The following is a 21,484-nucleotide window of genomic DNA, read 5'->3' as shown; positions in this document are numbered from 1 at the left end:
GCACTTTGTTTTCCAGTATTACCACCGGATACATAAATGCCACAGACACATAATTGGGTGAACCTTTTCAGATTGTGACTCAGCTTTGCTAAAGTCCCCAATTAGAGGTGTCCAGGGTTCTTAAGCACACTCTTCTTTTGCTTTGGACCTTGACTTTAACCGCTCAGTCTCAAGTTTTCACTTGACACCTTCACGCCACAAGCACATGGTTAGGGACAGCTTGGTTTAGCCGCTTAGACCAGGATTTTATTCCTTTAGGCCCTCCTATCCACTGATGCTCAAAGCCTTGGGATCCTTTTTATTACCCTTGCCTTTTGGTTTTAAGGGATATTGGCTTTTTGCTCTTGCCTTTTGGTTTTAAGAGCTTTTGGCTTTTTCTGCTTGCTTTTTCTTTCTATTTTTTTTTCGCTTTTTTTTTCTGCAAGCTTTGTTCTTTGCTGCTTTTTCTTGCTTCAAAAATCATTTTTATGATTTTTCAGATTATCAAATAACATGTCTCCTTGTCATCATTCTTTCAAGAGCCAACATATTTAACATTCTAAAACAACAACTTTAAAAGACATATGCACTGTTCAGGCATTCATTCAAAAAACAAGAAGCATTGTCACCACATCAATATAATTAAACTAAGTTCAAGGATAAAATCGAAACTCATGTACTTCTTGTTCTTTTGAATTAAAACAGTTTTCATTTAAGAGAGGTGATGGATTCATAGGACATTCATAACTTTAAGACAAAGTTACTAAATACTAATGATCATGTAATAAGACACAAACATGGATAAGCACTTAACATAAAGAAAACGAAAAATAGAGAATGTAAGAACAAGGAATGAATCCACCTTAGTGATGGTGGCGTTTCCTTCTTGAGGAACCAATGATGTCCTTGAGCTCTTCTATGTCTCTTTCTTGTCTTTGTTGCTCCTCCCTCATTGCTTTTTGATCTTCTCTAATTTCATGAAGGATGATGGAGTGCTCTTGATGTTCCACCCTTAATTGTCCCATGTTGGAACTTAATTCTCCTCGGGAGGTGTTGATTTGCTCCCAATAGTTTTGTGGAGGAAAATGCATTTGAGGCATCTCCGGGATCTCATGGTGATGAGCTTCATGCGTCTCTTGAGCTCCATGAATAGGCTCTCTTGTTTGCTCCATCCTTTTCTTAGTGATGGGCTTCTCTTCCTCAATGGGAATGTCTCCTTCTATGTCAATCCCAGCCGAATTGCATAGATGGCAAATGAGGTGAGGAAAAGCTAACCTTGCCATAGTGGAGGACTTGTCAGCCACCTTGTAGAGTTCTTGAGGTATAATCTCGTGAACCTCCACCTCTTCTCCAATCATGATGCTATAGATCATGATGGCCCGGTCTATAGTAACTTCAGACCGGTTGCTAGTGGGAATGATTGAGCGTTGAATGAACTCCAACCATCCTCTAGCTACAGGCTTAAGGTCTAGTCTTCTCAGTTGAACTGGTTTGTCTTTTGAGTCAATCTTCCATTGAGCTCCTTCCACACATATGTCCATGAGGACTTGGTCCAACCTTTGATCAAAGTTGACTCTCCTTGTGTAGGGGCATGCGTTCTCTACCATCATTGGCAAGTTGAACGCCAACCTTACATTTTCCGGACTAAAATCTAAGTAACTCCCCCGAACCATGGTGAGATAATTCTTTGGGTTCGGGTTCTTACTTTGATCATGGTTCCTTGTGATCCATGCATTAGCATAGAACTCTTGAACCAATAGAGTTCCGACTTGTTGGATGGGGTTTGTTAGAACTTCCCAACCTCTTCTATGGATCTCATGTCGGATCTCCGGATACTCATTTCTCTTGAGTTTGAAAGGGACCTCGGGGATCACCTTCTTCTTGGCCACAACATCATAGAAGTGGTCTTGATGAGCTTTGGAGATGAATCTTTCCATCTCCCATGACTTGGAGGTGGAAGCTTTTGTCTTCCCTTTCCCTTTTCTAGAGGATTCTCCGGTCTTGGATGCCATCAATGGTAATGGAAAAACAAAAAGCTTATGCTTTTACCACACCAAACTTAGAATTTTGCTTGCCCTCGAGCAAGAGAAGAAAGAATAGATGAAGAAGAAGAAGAAAATATGGAGGAGAGGAGGGAAAGGTGTATTCGGCCAAGAAGAGAAGAGAGGGTTGTGTGGTGTGAAAATGAGGAAGAATGGAGGGCTATATATAGGGAAGGGAGGGGGGTAAGGTTTGGCCATAAGGGTGGGTTTTGGGTGGGAAATTGATTTTGAATTTTGAAGTTAGGTGGATTTTATGAGGTAGGTTTATGGGGAAGAGTGGATGATGTGAGTGGTGAAGTGGTGATAGGGAAGAGAGATTGAGGTGATTATTGAAGAGTTTTGGGGAAGAGTGTTTATTGGGAAGAGAGGATGAACATTGAGAAGAGGGAAGAGAGTGAGTGGAGGTAGGTGGGGATCCTGTGGGGTCCACAGATGCTGAGATGATCCTGTGGGGTCCATAGATCCTGAGGTGTCAAGGAATTGCATCCCTGCACCAATTAGGCATGTAAAATGCCTTTGCATGCAATTCTGGCGTTTAAACGCCGAACTGATACTTGTTCTGGGCGTTCAATGCCCAGATGCAGCATATTTCTGGCGTTGAACGCCAGCCAGATGCTTGTTTCTGGCGTTCAGCGCCAGCTCTTCTTCACTGTGCATTTCTGGCGTCTGAACGCCAGGATGCTGCTTGTTTCTGGCATTCAACGCCAGAAACATGCTCTGTTCTGGCGTTGAACGCCAGACAGATGCTCCTTACTGGCGTTTAAACGCCAGTGAGATCCTCCTCCAGGGTGCGATTTTTCTTCTGCTGTTTTTGATTCCATTTTCAATTTTTATATTTATTTTGTGACTCCACATGATCATGAACCTAATAAAACATGAAATAACAATAAAAATAAAATTAGATAAATAAAAATTGGGTTGCCTCCCAACAAGCGCTTTTTTAATGTCAATAGCTTGACAGTGGGCTCTCATGGAGCCTCACAGATGTTCAGAGCATTGTTGAGACTCCCCAACACCAAACTTAGAGTTTGACTGTGGGGGCTCTGGTTGACTCTGTTTTGAGAGAAGCTTACTGTGCCTCTTTTCCATGTTTACAGAAGGATGTCCTTGAGTTTTAAACTCAAGGGAGTCCTCATTCAATTGAAGGACTAGTTCACCTCTGTTAACATCAATCACAGCTCTTGCTGTGGCTAGGAAGGGTCTTCCAAGGATAATGGATTCATTCTCATCCTTCCCAGTATCTAGGATTATGAAATCAGCAGGGATGTAAAGGCCTTCAACCTTTACTAACATGTCCTCTACTTGTCCATAAGCCTGTTTTCTTGAATTATCTGCCATCTCTAATGAGATTTTAGCAGCTTGCACCCCAAAGATTCCCAGTTTCTCTATTACAGAGAGGGGTATGAGGTTTATCCCTGAACCAAGGTCACACAGAGCCTTTTCAAAGATCATGGTGCCTATGATACAAGGTATTAGGAACTTTCCAGGATCCTGTTTCTTCTGAGGCAATGTCAGTTGATCCAGATCACTTAGTTCATTGGTGAACAAGGGAGGTTCATCTTCCCAAATCTCAATACCAAATAATTTGGCATTCAGCTTCATGATTGCACCAAGGTACTTGGTAACTTGCTCCTTAGTAACATCCTCATTCTCTTCAGAAGAAGAGTACTCTTCAGAGCTCATGAATGGCATAAGGAGGTTCAATGGAATCTCTATGGTCTCTAGATAAGTCTCAGATTCCTTTGGTTTCTCAGAGGAAAACTCCTTATTAATCACTGAACGTCCCAGGAGGTCTTCCTCCTTGGGATTCATGTCCTCTCCCTCCCTTACAGGTTCGGCCATGGTGATCAATTCAATGGCCTTGCACTCTCCTTTTGGATTTTCTTCTGTATTGCTTGGGAGAGTACTAGGAGGGATTTCAGTGATCCTTTTACTCAGCTGGCCCACTTGTGCTTCCAAATTTCTAATGGAGGACCTTGTTTCATTCATGAAACTCACAGTGGCCTTAGATAGATTAGAGACTAAGTTTGCTAAATTAGAGGTATTTTGTTCAGAGTTCTTTGTTTGTTGCGGAGTGGATGATGGAAAAGGTTTACTATTGTTAAACCTATTTCTTCCACCATTATTAAAGCCTTGTTGAGGCTTTTGATCCTTCCATGAGAGATTTGGATGATTTCTCCATGAGGGGTTATAGGTGTTTCCATAAGGTTCACCCATATAATTCACCTCTGCTATTGCAGGGTTTTTCAGGATCATAAGCTTTTTCTTCAGAAGATGCCTCTTGAGTACTGTTGGATGCAGCATGCATTCCATTCAGACTCTGAGAAATCATATTGACTTGCTGAGTCAATATTTTATTCTGAGCCAATATAGCATTCAGAGTATCAATTTCAAGAACTCCCTTCTTCATAGGCGTCCCATTATTCACAGGATTCCTTTCAGAAGTGTACATGAACTGGTTATTAGCAACCATGTCAATGAGTTCTTGAGCTTCTACAGGCATTTTCTTTAGGTAAATGGATCCACCTACAGAAGTATCCAATGACATCTTAGCTAATTCAGATAGACCATCATAGAATATATCCAGGATGGTCCATTCTGAAAGCATGTCAGAAGGACACTTTTTGGTCAGTTGCTTGTATCTCTCCCAAGCTTCATAGAGGGATTCACCTTCTTTCTGTCTGAAGGTTTGAACATCTACTCTAAGCTTGCTCAACTTTTGAGGAGGAAAGAACTTGGCTAAGAAAGCCGTGACCAGCTTATCCCAAGAGTTCAGGCTATCTTTGGGTTGAGAGTCCAACCACACTCTAGCTCTGTCTCTTACAGCAAAAGGGAAAAGCATGAGCCTGTAGACTTCAGGATCTACTCCATTAATCTTAACAGTATCACAGATCTGCAAAAATTCAGTTAAGAACTGAAAAGGATCTTCAGATGGAAGTCCATGAAACTTGCAGTTCTGCTGCATCAGAGAAACTAATTGAGGTTTCAGCTCAAAATTGTTTGCTCCAATGGTAGGGATGGAGATGCTTCTTCCATGTAAATTAGAATTAGGTGCAGTAAAGTCACCAAGCATCCTCCTTACATTATTATTATTTTCGGCTGCCATCTCCTCTTCTTGTTCGAAAATTTCTGAAAGGTGCTTGCTGGATTGTTGTAATTTAGCTTCTCTTAGTTTCCTCTTCAGAGTCCTTTCAGGTTCTGGATCTGCTTCAACAAGAATATTCTTGTCCTTGCTCTTGTTCATATGAAAGAGAAGGGAACAGAAAAATAATAATAATAGGGATCCTTTTTGCCCAGGTGTAGAGGTTCCCTTAGGTGAGTGTAAGAAAAGAAGAGTAGAAGAAAAGAAGAAGAGAAAATCTAAACTCAGAGAGAGAGAGAGGGGGTTCGGATTTTTGGTGAGTGAGGAAGAGATGTTAGTAGATGAATAAATAAATAGAAGGAGATGAGAGAGAAGGATTTTCGAAAATTATTTTTGAAAAATGGTTAGTGATTTTCGAAAATTAAAAGAAGAAATATTAAAATTAAAATTTGAAACAATTAGTTAATTAAAAAGAATTTTTGAAAAAAAAAGGGAGATATTTTTGAAAATTAGAGAGAGAGGGTTAGTTAGGTAGTTTTGAAAAAGATAAGAAACAAACAAAAAGTTAGTTAGTTAGTTGAAACAAATTTTGAAAATCAATTTTGAAAAGATAAGAAGATAAGAAGTTAGAAGGGATATTTTAAAATCAAATTTTTGAAAAAGATAAGATTTTTAAAAAGATATGATGGAAAAGATATGATTTTGAAAAAGATAAGATAGAAAGATATTTTTGAAAAGATATGATTGAAATTAGTTTTGAAAAAGATTTTATTTTTAAAATCACAATTAATGACTTGATTCACAAGAAATCACAAGATATGATTCTAGAACTTAAAGTTTGAATCTTTCTTAGCAAGCAAGTAACAAACTTGAAATTTTTGAATCAAAACATTAATTGATGATGTTATTTTCGAAAATTAGGAGATAAAGATAAGAAATATTTTTGAAAAATATTTTTAAAATTTTCGAAAATAACTAAGAAAAATGAAAAAGATTTGATTTTTGAAAAAGTCAAATCTAATTTTCGAAATTTATGAGTGAAAAAGGGGAAGATATATTTTTTATTTTTTGTTTTTTTTTTTAATTTTTAATGATGAGAGAGAAAAACATGAAAATGATGCAATGCATGAAAATTTTAGATCAAAACATGTGATGAATGCAAGAACATTATGAATGTCAAGATGAACACCAAGAACACTTTGAAGATCAAGATGAACACCAAGAACTTATTTTTGAAAAATTTTTTATGCAAAGAAAATATGCAAGACACCAAACTTAGAAATCTTTAATGCTTAGACACTAAGAATTCAAGAATGCATATGAAAAACACCATACAACACAAAACAATATAATATGAAGATCAATCAAGAAGGTTTTATCAAGAACAACTTGAAGATCATGATGAATGCAATGCATGAATGCAATTTTCGAAAAATGCAAGATGAGTATGCAATTGACACCAAACTTAAAAATTGACTCAAGACTCAAACAAGAAACTCAAAATATTTTTTATTTTTATGATTTTATTAATTTTTTGGATTTTTTTGAAAATTATTTGTGCAAAAGAAAAATAAGGATTCCAAAATTTTTAATATGAATTCCAGGAATCTTGTACTCTTAGTCTAAAGCTCCAATCTGAGGGTTAGGCATGGCTTAATAGCCAACCAAGCTTTACAATGTAACTCAGATATACTGCTCATTAATTATCAAATTAACTTGCCTCTATGCTAATGGTTGGAAGCCCCTATCCAAAAGAATTAGACCTGGCTTTACAGCCAGCCAGGCTTTAACATGCTTCATGAAACACTAGAATTCATTCTTAAAGATTCTGAAGAAAAAAATATTTTTATTTATTTATTTTTTTTGAAAACATTTATTTTGGAAAAAAAAAAGAAAAAGAGGAAAAAAAATTTTTTGAAAAATTTTTGAAAACTTTTTGAAAATAAAATAAGAAGAAAATTACCTAATCTGAGCAACAAGATGAACCGTCAGTTGTTCAAACTCGAACAATCCCCGGCAACGGCGCCAAAAACTCTGTATGCACGTCTTAATAAATCGTTTTTCATTCACAATCTCGATACAACTAACCAGCAAGTGCACTGGGTCGTCCAAGTAATAAACCTTACGTGAGTAAGGGTCGATCCCACCGAGATTGTCGGCTTGGAGCAAGCTATGGTCACCTTGTAAATCTCAGTCAGGCGGATATCAAATAGTTATGGAGTTTTCGAAAATAAATAATAAATAGACAGAAAATAAAGATAGAAATACTTATGTATATCATTGGTGAGAATTTCAGAAAAGTGTACGGAAATGCGTTCGTTCCTCTGAACCTCTACTTTCCTGCTGTCTTCATCCAATCAGTCTTACTCCTTTCCATGGCTAGCTTTATGTAAGGACATCACCATTGTCAATGGCTACTTTTTATCCTCTCTGTGAAAATGGTCCGATGCGCTGTCACTGCATGACTAATCATCTGGAGGCATCACCGTGGTCAATGGCTGCATCCTATCCTCTTGTGAAAATGGTCCAAATGCTCTGTCACAGCACGGCTAATCATCTGAGGTTCTCGATCATACTGGAATAGGATTCACCCTCCTTTTGCGTCTGTCACTACGCCCAGCACTCGCGAGTTTGAAGTTCGTCACAGTCATTCAATCCCAGAGTCCTACTCGGAATACCACAGACAAGGTTTAAACTTTCCGGACTCTCATGAATGCCGCCATCAATCTAGCTTATACCACGAAGATTCTGATTAAGAGATCCAAGAGATACTCATTCAATCTAAGGTGGAACGGAAGTGGTTGTCAGGCACGCGTTCGTGGGGGAATGATGATGATTGTCACGTTCATCACATTCATATTGAAGTGCGAATGAATATCTTAGAAGTGGAATAAGTTGAGTTGAATAGAAAAACAGTAGTACTTTGCATTAATCTTTGAGGAACAGCAGAGCTCCACACCTTAATCTATGGAGTGCAGAAATTCTACCGTTTGAAAATACATAAGTGATGAAGGTCCAGGCATGGCCGAATGGCCAGCCCCCAAACGTGATCAATATGATCCTAAGATGAACTAAAAATCATAAGATGTCTAATACAATAGTAAAAAGTCCTATTTATACTAAACTAGTTACTAGGGTTTACAGAAGTAAGTAATTGATGCATAAATCCACTTCCGGGGCCCACTTGGTGTGTGCTTGGGCTGAGCTTGAATGTTACACGTGCAGAGGCTCTTTCTGGAGTTGAACTCCAAGTTGTAACGTGTTTTTGGCGTTCAACTCTGGTTTGTGACGTGTTTCTGGCGTTTAACTCCAGACAGCAGCGTAGAACTGGCGTTCAACACCCTTTTGCGTCATCTAAACGCGGCCAAAGTATGGACTATTATATATTGCTGGAAAGCCCTGGATGTCTACTTTCCAACGCAATTGGAAGCGCGCCATTTTGAGTTCTGTAGCTCCAGAAAATTCACTTTGAGTGCATGGAGGTCAGAATCCAACAGTATCAGCAGTCCTTCTTCAACCTCTGAATCTGATTTTTGCTCAAGTCCCTTAATTTCAGCCAGAAAATACCTGAAATCACAGAAAAATACACAAACTCATAGTAAAGTCCAGAAATGTGAATTTAACATAAAAACTAATAAAAACATCCCTAAAAGTAACTAGATTCTACTAAAAACATACTAAAAGCAATGCCAAAAAGCGTATAAATTATCTGCTCATCAATTAGCCCTCTCTTTCCCTTTGTTAATTGTTGATTTAATTGTCTAATTGTTTGGATTATGACTTCTGAATTTGTTTTCTGAACTTTTGATGTCGAATGTAATTGATAATTTTCTGTTTTGAATTTTTGGTGCTGCATGTATTGTTTGCTTCTTGATGTGATTAGAAATTCTGTAAATCTATTCAACAATCAATATTTAGTCATTGGCTGTAACTGAATTTAATTTGTGTAAATTTGTGTTTGTAACTTGTAGTTATTACTAATTAGAAATTTTTATTTTTGAAGATAGAACAACTAGATAGTGATCAAGCATTACATACATTAATTTTTAATAATTTTATTTAATATTTAATTAAACCGGTTGAACCCCGGTTGAACCCCGGTCGGACCATTGAACCAGTGAACCAGTTGTCTTACCGGTTCATTGACTGGTCCGGTTCTTGCAACCTTGCTTAAAATAGATAATTTTAATTCACTTTAATTCCATTTGATGCCTTGATATGTTTGTTAAGTGATTTCAGATTTAAAAGGCAAAGATTGGACTGAAGGAATGAAGAAAAAGCATGCAAAAATGGAGAATTCATGAAGAAATGAGGCTTTGCTAAACTCAAGGCCACGCGCACGTGTCACCCACGCGTGCGCGTGAGAAGGAGATTCACCAGCAACGCGCACGCATCACCCAAGCATACGCGTGAGAAGGAGATTCGCCAGCGACGCGCACACGTCACCCATGCGTACGCGTGACAAGCGGTACGTGACCTCACTAAAGGCAAAACGCTGGGGGCGATTTCTGAGCTAAAGGAGGACTAAATCCAACTCATTTCTGATGCTTTTGAACCCAAGGATTTCAAGGGAATAGGTGGGAGAAGTCATTAGTGTAGTTTACATCATGTTGTAGGTTAGAATTCTAGATAGAGAAGCTCTCCCATCTCTCTAGAATTTAGGGTAGTTTAGGTTTAATTTTCTTAGATCCAACTTTTAGCTCTTGTTTTGATTTAGTTTTCCCTTTTGATTCCTTGTTATTACATCTTTCCTCTTCCAGTTCTTGTTGTTAATTTCTTTTATTTTGTTGTTTTTATGTTCATACACTCTTGTGATTTCATTTTCCTTTTGATGCAATTTTATGTTTCTATGTCTCCTTAATATTTATCTTCATTGTTATTGTTGATTTCTTGTTTGTGTTAGTTATAGCTTTTATTGATTCTTGCATTTTATGATGTTTACTTTTATTGCACTCTAGGTGTTTGATAAAATGTTTTCTCTAGTTTTAAAGTAGTTTTCTTTACTCTTGGCCTAGGCTAAGGGAATTGAGTGACCTTAAGTCATTGGGTCTCAATGAATTGGTGATTTGAGAACCCTTGGTGGTCAATTTGATACCCATTGATGCTAACCCACTACTAAGCTACTTAGTAAGGTAGGTTAGGACTTATGGGTTGATGTTGATCGATCCTATTTGACGTACTTCAAGCTTAGGAGTAGATATTGTACGTACTTAAAGCTTAGATGTAAACTTAATGGGTTGGTCCCTCATAATTGTCAATATATGGATTGTAGACAAGGATGGTGATTTCAATTTCCCATGTCTTAGCCAAGAGTTCTTTTCCTTTATTTTATTAGTTAATTGTTCATTTACTTTCTTGTTTCTATATTTTCTTGTCAAATCCAAATCAAACCCCCTTTGTTCTTCATAGCCAATAATTGAGCACTTCATTGCAATTTCTTGTGAGACGACCCGAGGTTTGAATATTTCGGTTAATTTTCATTGGAGTTTGTACATGTGACAAAACCAATCTTTTAAAACTTTGATTTGAGGATCGATTATCAGTTTGGACTATGCTCACAACGAAATTAATTGGTTAAATTCTAAACCGGTGTAAATCCTCATTATCATTTGGCCTTAGGGGTGATCAGACCCCGAGGGTAGCCATGTTTTTGTGTTGTTCGTGTCGTCGGTTTGGTAAGAATGCGAGAAAAGATGTCTTTGAAAAGAAAATGTAGGAATGATTTTTATTAAAGGCTAGGCCTCGTAAAAACCTCCCGTTGTGGGTAAGAAAGAGTGCCCGAGAAAACGACAAAGAAACAACAAACGACAAAATAGAAAATAAAAAATAAAAGACAAAGGAAGGTTCAAAAAATAGCAAAAATGACCTTAATCTTGCTAAGGGTGTTAGCTCGGTGGTGAATTCTTATGTGTAATAGCGTCGTATGTTCACCGCGATCTATGACCACGGTAACTCGATCCAGTCGAGTCGTTCGAGCTTGTAGGATATCTTTTCGATTACGGACTTGATCCAGTAGGGGCCTTCCCAGTTAGGTGTGAGCTTTCCTTCTTCCGGGGTAGGGAGACTGATATTGTTGCGTCGTTGATGGGAGGAAAATCATCGGTAAGGATTTTCACAAAAATAATCGCATTGCAAGTATAGTTCTAAACCGACAATTAAACATCAATCAATATTTAAATTGTTTGTCACTTAAGCAAACCCAATAAAATTAACCGAAGTATTCAAACCTCGGGTCGTCTCTCAAGGAATTGCACAGAAGTGTAGTTTATTATTGGTTATGAGATTGTATCTTTTTGGATTTTGAGTTTAATAAGCAAGGAATGTAAATAACAAGAAAATAAACTAACAACTAAGAAAAGTCCTAGAAAGGATTGAGAATTGGAATTCCTATCCTCATTATCATCATCAATTGTGATGGTAATTGGCCTTTGCTTTCACTTAGTTAACCTCTAACAATGAAGGAAAGTCAAGTGAGCAAAATCAACTTAAGTTCACAAGTTCTAATTGAAGATTAGATTTAGTGAAGCCTAAGCCAACTAGCAATTTTTAATTACCAATCAAACAAAGAGTTTTGATAACTCAAGAGTCTCTAATTGATCAATCCAAGTTAAGAACATAAAAATCTAATTTTAAATCCTCCCAAGCATTTTATCAAACACTTGGAAGGAACAAAATAAAAGTATAGAAAAGTAATGAGAGAATGTAAAATCTAAGACTAACAATTCCAAAGGAATAACAATAGCAAGGCAATTGAACAATAAGAAACATGAAACATGAATTGCATTAATATGTAGTAAAGGAAACAAAAGGAATTCATAAAATAAATTGGCAACATAAATAAATCAACGAGAGAAATTGATAAACTAAAGCAATAGAACTAATAAAAGTAGAAGAAACTTAAATTAAACTAAGGGAGAAATCTGAAATTGAGAAGAGATAAACCTAAAAATCCTAAAACCTAGAGAGAGGAGAGAGCCTCTCTCTCTAGAAAACTACATCTAAACCTAACTAATGTCAATAATGAAAGTGAATGATTCATTCCCCCCATTCTACCCACTCTGCAGCCTCTAAGCTTCATTTTCAGGCTTGAAACTGGGCCAAAAATAGCCCAGAAATTGGCCCCAGCAACTTCTGATATCTGCAGCACGTGACGGCTCGTCATGCGTACGCATCGCTGAACAATTCCCGGTCACGCGTACACATCATCTACGCGTACGCGTCACCTAACTGCAAGGCAACTATGACAAATTGCATATCATTTTGAAGCCTCGGATGTTAGCTTTCCAACGCAACTAGAACCGCCTCATTTGAACCTCTGTATCTCAAGTTATGATCGATTTAGTATGGAGAGGTCAGGATTGGCAGCTTAATAATTTCTTCAATTTCTTGTGTTCCTTCCATTTTTGCATGCTTCCTTTCCATCCTCTAAGCCATTCCTGCCCTATAAACACTGAAAACACTTAACAAACATATCATGGCATCGAATGGTAATAAGAGAGGATTAGAATTAGCAAATTTAAGGCCAAAGAAGCATGTTTTCAATCTGATAAACCCCATTTTTAGGGTTTATCTTGTACTTAATTGAGTAGATTTTATCCACTATTCTCACACTTATTCATAGAATTCACATGTTTTACATTTTCCTTCCTACTTTTGTGCTATGATTGAAAATATGCTTCTTTGGCCTTAAATTTGCTATGTTTAATCCTCTCTTATTACCATTCGATGCCGTGATATGTTTGTTAAGTGTTTTCAGGGTTTATAGGGCAGGAATGGCTTAGAGTATGGAAAGGAAGCATGCAAAAGTGGAAGAAATACAAGAAATTGAAGGAATTGCTAAGCTGTCAAGCCTGACCTCTTCGTACTAAATCAATCATAACTTGAGCTACAAAGGTTCAAATGAGGCGGTTTTAGTTGCGTTGGAAAGCTAACATCCGGGGCTTCGCAATGATATGAAATTTGCCATAGTTGCCATGCTTTTAGGCAATGCGCACGCGTGATGTACATATACGCGTGACACGCGCAGAAGACCATCGACGCGTACGCGTGACATGCGCCACGTGCAGAAATTGCAGAAGACGCTGGGGGCAATTTTGGGCTGGTTTTGGACCTAGTTTTTGGCTCAGAAAATACAAATTAGAGGCTGCAGAACAGGGGAATCATTCATTCATTCATACAAATTTAATTCACATAATTTGAGGTTTTAGATGTAGTTTCTAGAGAGAGAGGCTCTCTCCTCTCTCTAGGTTTTAGGATTCTTAGGTTTATCTATTTTCAATTTCAGATTTCTATCTTACTTTAATTTAGTTTCTCTTCTACTCTTATTTATTCTAGCATTCTAGTTTATTTATTTCCTTTGTTGATTACTTTATGTTGCCAATTTAGTTTATGAATTCTCATGTTAGATTTGTTTTTCTATTCAATGCAATTCGAGGTATTTCATGTTTATGATTGCTTTCTTCTATTATTTTTGAGTCATTGATGTTTGCAATTGGTTGTTTGGATTTAATATTCCTTGCTAGTTTTCTATGTTTTTATGTTGTGCCTACCAAGTGTTTGATAAAATGCTTGGTTTGATTTTATAGTAGGTTTTTCTCCTCTTGGCTTTGGTAGAGTAATTGGAGACTCTTGAGTTATCAAACTCCTTTGTTGATTAATAATTGAAGTTGCTAGTTGATTTGGATCCCTCTAAAGCTAGTCTTTCCTTAGGAGTTGACTAGGACTTAAGGAATCAAATTGATTCATCCATTTGATTTTCCTTCATAGTTAGAGGTTAACTAAGTGGGAGCAATGGACAATTGATGTCACAATTGATAAGGATAGCTAGGATAGGACTTCTAATTCTCATACCTTGCCAAGAGTTTTCTTAGTTATTAATTTAATTTCTTGCCATTTTATTTCCTTGTTCCTTATTTCAAAAACCCAAAAAAGATAATTTTCCACAACTAATAATAAACTACACTTCTCTGCAATTCCTTGAGAGACGACCCGAAGTTTAAATACTTCGGTTTAATTTTATTGGGTTTATTTTAGTGACAACCAAATTTTTGTATGAAAGGATTATTGTTGGTTTAGAAACTATACTTGCAACGGGAATTTATTGTGAATTCTTTACTAGCAAAAATCTGTTCATCACAATCATAGCACAAAATTAGGAAGGAAAATGTAAAACATGCGAATTGTATGAATAAGTGTGAGAATAATGGATAAAATCCACTAAATTAAGTACAAGATAAATCCTAAAAATGAGGTATATCAATCTCCCCACACTTAAACATTAGCATGTCCTCATGCCAAGCTCAAGAGAAGCTATAAAGGAGGTGAAGAAGAATGGTAGAATGTATGAAATGCAACCTATCTATATGAATGCAACTAAATGTAAAATGCTATTGCCTACTTGGTTAAATGTAAATCAAATTCTCAAAGAACAAATATGAAATGGGTTCCACTAATTCAAATCATAAGATGAAGTACAAATAAACTTGCAAGAAGAAAGCTCGTGAAAGCCGGGAACAAGGAATCGAGCATCGAACCTTCACCGGAAGTGTATACACTCTAATCACTCAAGTGTTTAAGGTTCGATTCTCTCAATTCTCTACTAATCTTTCTTTCTAAGGCTTGGTTTTCTTCTACCAATCAACAAAAATTTAATTCACGAGTACACATATCAAGAGGTCTTTTCAAGGGTTGTAATGGGGTTAGGATCAAAGTAGGATTGTATTTGGTTAAGTGGACTAAAATCCGAATCCTTGATTAACCCAAACTTCCCACCTAACTTAAGACAATCCATGTAATCAGAATATAAAATCTAACTACCCATTAACTATGTTTTCCTCATATTCATGCATCCCAATTTTGAGTACAATACATATTGGTGCACGAAATTGTGATGTCCAGGCTCGAACAATCCCTGGTAATGGCTCCAAAGCTTGGTGCTCTGATCTTAATTCATAATTGTCACAACTTCGATACAACTAACCAGCAAGTGCACTGGGTCGTCCAAGTAATACCTTACGTGAGTAAGGGTCGAATCCCACGGAGATTGTTGGTATGAAGCAAGCTATGGTCACCTTGTAAATCTCAGTCAGGCAGATATAAAGTGATAATGGTGTTTTCGAATATTATATAATAAGATAGGGATAGAGGTACTTATGTAAATCATTGGTAGGAATTTCAGATAAGCGAATGGAGATGCTTTTCGTTCCTCTGAACCTCTGCTTTCCTGCTATCTTCATCCAATCAGTCTTACTCCTTTCCATGGCTGGCTTTATGCAAGGGCATCACCGTTGTCAGTGGCTACATCCCCTCCTCTCAGTGAATAATATGCTCACGCACCCTGTCACGGCACGGCTATTCATCTGTCGGTTCTCGATCATGCTGGAATAGGATTCACCCTCCTTTTGCGTCTGTCACTAACGCCCAACAATCGCGAGTTTGAAGCTCGTCACAGTCATTCAATCATTGAATCCTACTCAGAATACCACAGACAAGGTTTAGACCTTCCGGATTCTCTTGAATGCCGCCATCATTCTAGCTTACGCCACGAAGATTCTGGTTAGGAGATCTAAGAGATATTCATTCTAGCTTAATTCATGTAGAACAGAAGTGTTTGTCAGGCACGCGTTCATAAGGGAGAAGGATGATGAGCGTCACACATAATCATCACCTTCATCACGTTCTTGGGTGCGAATGGATATCTTAGAAGCGAAATAAGAAGAATTGAATAGAAAACAGTAGTACTTTGCATTAATCTTTGAGGAACAGCAGAGCTCCACACCTTAATCTATGGAGTGTAGAAACTCTACCGTTGAAAATACATAAGTGAAAGGTCCAGGTATGGCCGAGATGGCCAGCCCCCTATTGTGATCTAAGATAGCATATAACTGATCAAAAGATGCCTCATACAATAGTAAGAGGTCCTATTTATAATAAACTAGCTACTAGGGTTTACATGAGTAAGTAATTGATGCATAAATCCACTTCCGGGGCCCACTTGGTGTGTATTTGGGCTGAGCCTGAGTGTTGCACGTGCAGAGGCCATTTGTGGAGTTGAACGCCAGTTTCTGTGCCAGTTTGGGCGTTCAACTCTGGTTTTGGATCCTTTTCTGGCGCTGGATGCCAGATTTGGGTAGAAAGCTGGCGTTGAACGCCAGTTTACGTCGTCAATTCTTGGCCAAAGTATGGACTATTATACATTGCTGGAAAGCCCTGGATGTCTACTTTCCAACGCAATTGGAATCGTGCCATTTCGAGTTCTGTAGCTCCAGAAAATCCACTTTGAGTGCAGGGAGGTCAGAATCCAACAGCATCAGCAGTCCTTCTTCAACCTCTGAATCTGATTTCTGCTCAAGTCCCTCAATTTCAGCCAGAAAATACCTGAAATCACAGAAAAACACAAAAACTCATAGTAAAGTCCAGAAATGTGAATTTAACATAAAAACTAATGAAAACATCCCTAAGAGTAACTAGATCCTACTAAAAACATACTAAAAACAATGCCAAAAAGCGTATAAATTATCCGCTCATCACAACACCAAACTTAAATTGTTGCTTGTCCCCAAGCAACTGAGAATCAAATAGGATAAAAAGAAGAGAATATACTATAAATTCCAAACTATCAATGAAACAGAGCTTCAATCATATGAGCGGGACTTATAGCTTTTTGCCTCTTGAATAGTTTTGGCATCTCATTTTATCCATTGAGATTCAGAATGATTGGTATCTATAGGAACTTCAGATTTCAAATAGTGTTATTGATTCTCCTAGTTCAGTATGATGATTCTTGAACACAGCTATTTTATGAGTCTTGGCCGTGGCCCTAAGCACTTTGTTTTCCAGTATTACCACCGGATACATAAATGCCACAGACACATAATTGGGTGAACCTTTTCAGATTGTGACTCAGCTTTGCTAAAGTCCCCAATTAGAGGTGTCCAGGGTTCTTAAGCACACTCTTCTTTTGCTTTGGACCTTGACTTTAACCGCTCAGTCTCAAGTTTTCACTTGACACCTACACGCCACAAGCACATGGTTAGGGACAGCTTGGTTTAGCCGCTTAGACCAGGATTTTATTCCTTTAGGCCCTCCTATCCACTGATGCTCAAAGCCTTGGGATCCTTTTTATTTGCCCTTGCCTTTTGGTTTTAAGGGTTATTGGCTTTTTCTGCTTGCTTTTTCTTTTTCTTTATATTTTTTTTTCTATTTTTTTCGCCCCCCCCCCCTTTTTTTTCTGCAAGCTTTGTTCTTTGCTGCTTTTTCTTGCTTCAAGAATCATTTTTATGATTTTTTAGATTATCAAATAACATGTCTCCTAGTCATCATTCTTTCAAGAGCCAACATATTTAACATTCTTAAACAACAACTTCAAAAGACATATGCACTGTTCAAGCATACATTCAGAAAACAAGAAGCATTGTCACCACATCAATATAATTAAGCTAAGTTCAAGGATAAATTTGAAACTCATGTACTCCTTGTTCTTTTGAATTAAAACATTTTTCTTTTAAGAGAGGTGATGGATTCATAGGACATTCATATCTTTAAGACAAAGTTACTAACTACTAATGATCATGTAATGAAGACACAAACATAGATAAGCACATAACATAGAAAACGAAAAACAGAAGAAAGAAGAACAAGGAATGAATCCACCTTAGTGATGGTGGCGTTTCCTTCTTGAGGAACCAATGATGTCCTTGAGCTCTTCTATGTCTCTTCCTTGTCTTTGTTGCTCCTCCCTCATTGCTTTTTGATCTTCTCTTATTTCATGAAGCATGATGGAGTGTTCTTGATGTTCTACCCTTAGTTGTCCCATATTGGAACTCAATTCTCCTAGGGAGGTGTTGATTTGCTCCCAATAATTTTGTAGAGGAAAGTGCATTTGAGGCATTTCTGGAATCTCATGGTGATGAGCTTCTTGCGCCTCTTGAGCTCCATGACTGGGCTCTCTTGCTTGCTCCATCTTTTTCTTAGTGATGGGCTTTTCTTCTTTAATGAGGATATCTCCCTCTATGTCAATCCCAGCTGAATTGCATAGGTGGCAAATGAGGTGAGGAAAGGCTAACCTTGCCATGGTGGAGGACTTGTCAGCCACCTTGTAGAGTTCTTGAGGTATAATCTCATGAACTTCCACCTCTTCTCCAATCATGATGCTATGGATCATGATGGCCCGGTCTATAGTAACTTCAGACCGGTTGCTAGTGGGAATGATTGAGCATTGAATAAACTCCAACCATCCTCTAGCTATAGGCTTGAGGTCCAATCTTCTTAGTTGCTTGCCTTTGGAGTCAATCTTCCATTGAGCTCCTTCTACACATATGTCCATAAGGACTTGGTCCAACCTTTGATCAAAGTTGACTCTCCTTGTGTAGGGGCGTGCGTTCTCTTCCATGTATGGCAAGTTGAACGCCAACCTCACATTCTCCGGACTAAAATCTAAGTATTTCCCCCGAACCATTGTAACATAGTTCTTTGGATCCGGGTTCTTACTTTGATCATGGTTCTTGGTGATCCATGCATTGGCATAGAACTCTTGAACCATTAGGATGCCGACTTGTTGGATGGGATTTGTTAGAACTTCCCAACCTCTTCTTTGAATTTCATGTCGGATCTCCGGATACTCATTTCTTTTGAGTTTAAAAGGGACCTCAGGGATCACCTTTTTCTTGGCCACAACATCATAGAAGTGGTCTTGATGGGCTTTGGAGATGAACCTTTCCATCTCCCATGACTCGGATGTGGAAGCTTTTGTCTTCTCTTTCCCTCTTCTAGAGGATTCTCCGGTCTTAGATGCCATCAATGGTAATGGAAAAACAAAAAAGCTATGCTTTTACCACACCAAACTTAGAATATTGCTCGCCCTCGAGCAATAAACAAAAGAATAGAAGAAGAAGAAGAAGAAATATGGAGAGGGAGAGGGAAATGTGGTTTCGGCCAAGAGGAGTGTAGAGGGGTGTGTTGTGTGAATTTGATGAAGAATGGAGGTCTTTATATAGGGAAGGGAGGGGGGTATTGGTTCGGCCATATGGGTGGGTTTGGGTGGGAAATTGGTTTTGAATTTTGAATGTAGGTGGAGTTTATGAGGTAGGTTTATGGGGAAGAGTGGATGGATGTGAGTGGTGAAGAGGTGATGGGGAAGAGAGTTTGAGGTGATTGGTGAAGGGTTTTTGGGGAAGAGTGTTTATGGGGTTGTGTGAAAGAGAGTGGTGAGAAGAAGTGAGTGGAGGTAGGTGGGGATCCTGTGGGGTCCACAGATCCTGAGTGGATCCTGTGGGGTCCACAGATCTTGAGGTGTTCAAGGATTTACATCCCTGCACCCATTAGGCATGTAAAAATGCCCTTGTACCCAACTCTGGGCGTTCAGCGCCAGGTTGGTGGCCATTTTGGGCGTTCAACGCCCATCTGTGTGCCATTTCTGGCGTTCAGCGCCCAGAAGCTGCCCATTTTGGGCGTTCAGCGCCAGAACCATGCTTTGTTCTGGCGCTGAACGCCAGACAGATGCTTCTCTAGGGTGTAATTTTTCTTCTGCTGTTTTTGATTCCGTTTTCAATTTTTATATTTATTTTGTGACTCCACATGATCATGACCCTAAGAAAACATGAAAAACAATAAAAATAAGAATTAGATAAACATTGGGTTGCCTCCCAACAAGCGCTTCTTTAATGTCAATAGCTTGACAGTGGGCTCTCATGGAGCCTCACAGATGTGCAGAGCTTTGTTGAGACTCTCCAACACCAAACTTAGAGTTTGGATATGGGAGTTCAACACCAAACTTAGAGTTTGGTTGTGGCCTCCCAACACCAAACTTAGAGTTTGACTGTGGGGGCTCTGGTTGACTCTGCTTTGAGAGAAGCTTTTCATGCTTCCTCTTCATGGTTGCAGAGGGAGATCCTTGAGTTTTAAACACAAGGGAGTCCTCATTCCATTGAAGGACTATTTCACCTCTGTCAACATCAATTACAGCTCTTGGAGTGGCCAGGAAAGGTCTTCCTAGGATGATGGATTCATCCTCTTCCTTTCCAGTATCCAAGACTATGAAATCAGTAGGTATGTAAAGGCCCTCAACCTTTACTAATACATCTTCTACTTGTCCATAAGCCTGTTTTCTTGAGCTGTCTGCCATCTCCAGTGAGATTTTAGCAGCTTGCACCCCATAGATTCCCAGTTTCTCTATTACAGAGAGGGGCATGAGGTTTATTCCTGAACCAAGGTCACACAGAGCCTTAAAGATCATGGTGCCTATGGTACAGGGTATTATGAACTTTCCAGGATCCTGTCTCTTCTGAGGCAATGTCAGTTGATCCAGATCACTTAGTTCATTGATGAACAAGGGAGGTTCAACTTCCCTAGCATCAATGCCAAACAATTTGGCATTCAGCTTCATGATTGCACCAAGAAACTTGGCAGTTTGCTCTTCAGTAACATCCTCATTCTCTTTAGAAGAGGAATACTCATCAGAGCTCATGAAGGGCATAAGGAGGTTCAATGGAATCTCTATGGTCTCTAGATGAGCCTCAGAGTCCTTTGGTTCCTCAGAGGGAAGCTCCTTATTGGTCACTGGACGTCCCAGGAGGTCTTCCTCCTTGGGATTCACGTCCTCTCCTCTCCTCACAGGTTCGGCCATGGCGCTTATGTCAATGGCCTTACACTCTCCTTTTGGGTTCTCTTCTGTATTGCTTGGGAGAGTACTAGGAGGGATTTCAGTGATCCTTTTACTCAGCTGGCCCACTTGTGCTTCCAAATTTCTAATGGAAGACCTTGTTTCATTCATGAAACTTACAGTGGTCTTAGATAGATCAGAGACTAGATTTGCTAAATTAGAAGCATTTTGTTCAGAGTTCTCTGTCTGTTGCTGAGTGGATGATGGAAAAGGTTTATTATTGTTAAACCTGTTTCTTCCACCATTATTAAAGCCTTGTTGGGGCTTTTGATCCTTCCATGAGAAATTTGGATAATTTCTCCATGTTGAGTTATAGGTGTTTCCATAAGGTTCACCTAAGTAATTTACCTCTGCTATTGCAGGGTTCTCAGGATCATAGGCTTCTTCTTCAGAGGATGCCTCTTGAGTACTGTTGGATGCAGCTTGCATTCCATGCAGACTCTGAGAGATCATATTGACTTGCTGAGTCAATATTTTATTCTGAGCCAATATGGCATTCAGAGTATCAACTTCAAGAACTCCCTTCTTCGTAGGCGTCCCATTATTCAATGGATTCCTTTCAGAAGTGTACATGAACTGGTTATTAGCAACCATGTCAATGAGTTCTTGAGCTTCTGCAGGCGTTTTCTTTAGGTGAATGGATCCACCTGCAGAAGTGTCCAGTGACATCTTTGATAGCTCAGATAAACCATCATAGAATATATCCAGGATGGTCCATTCTGA

General features: G+C 38.6%; 1 non-coding gene across 1 annotated transcript; it reads left to right on the top strand.

Annotated features, from left to right (window-relative positions):
- Positions 1-4,623: 4,623 nt before the first annotated feature.
- Positions 4,624-4,731, top strand: LOC148563821 (small nucleolar RNA R71). The gene has a single exon (XR_015883939.1). It is a non-coding gene; the product is annotated as a small nucleolar RNA R71 (small nucleolar RNA).
- The last annotated feature ends 16,753 nt before the right edge of the window (positions 4,732-21,484 follow it).

The sequence above is a fragment of the Arachis ipaensis genome, chromosome B5 (assembly GCF_059453495.1).
Source record: "Arachis ipaensis isolate K30076 ecotype BB chromosome B5, ASM5945349v1, whole genome shotgun sequence".
NCBI classification, from domain to species: Eukaryota; Viridiplantae; Streptophyta; class Magnoliopsida; order Fabales; family Fabaceae; genus Arachis; species Arachis ipaensis.
Note: the sequence above shows the minus strand (reverse complement) of the source record. Positions and strands in the feature narration are given on the sequence as shown.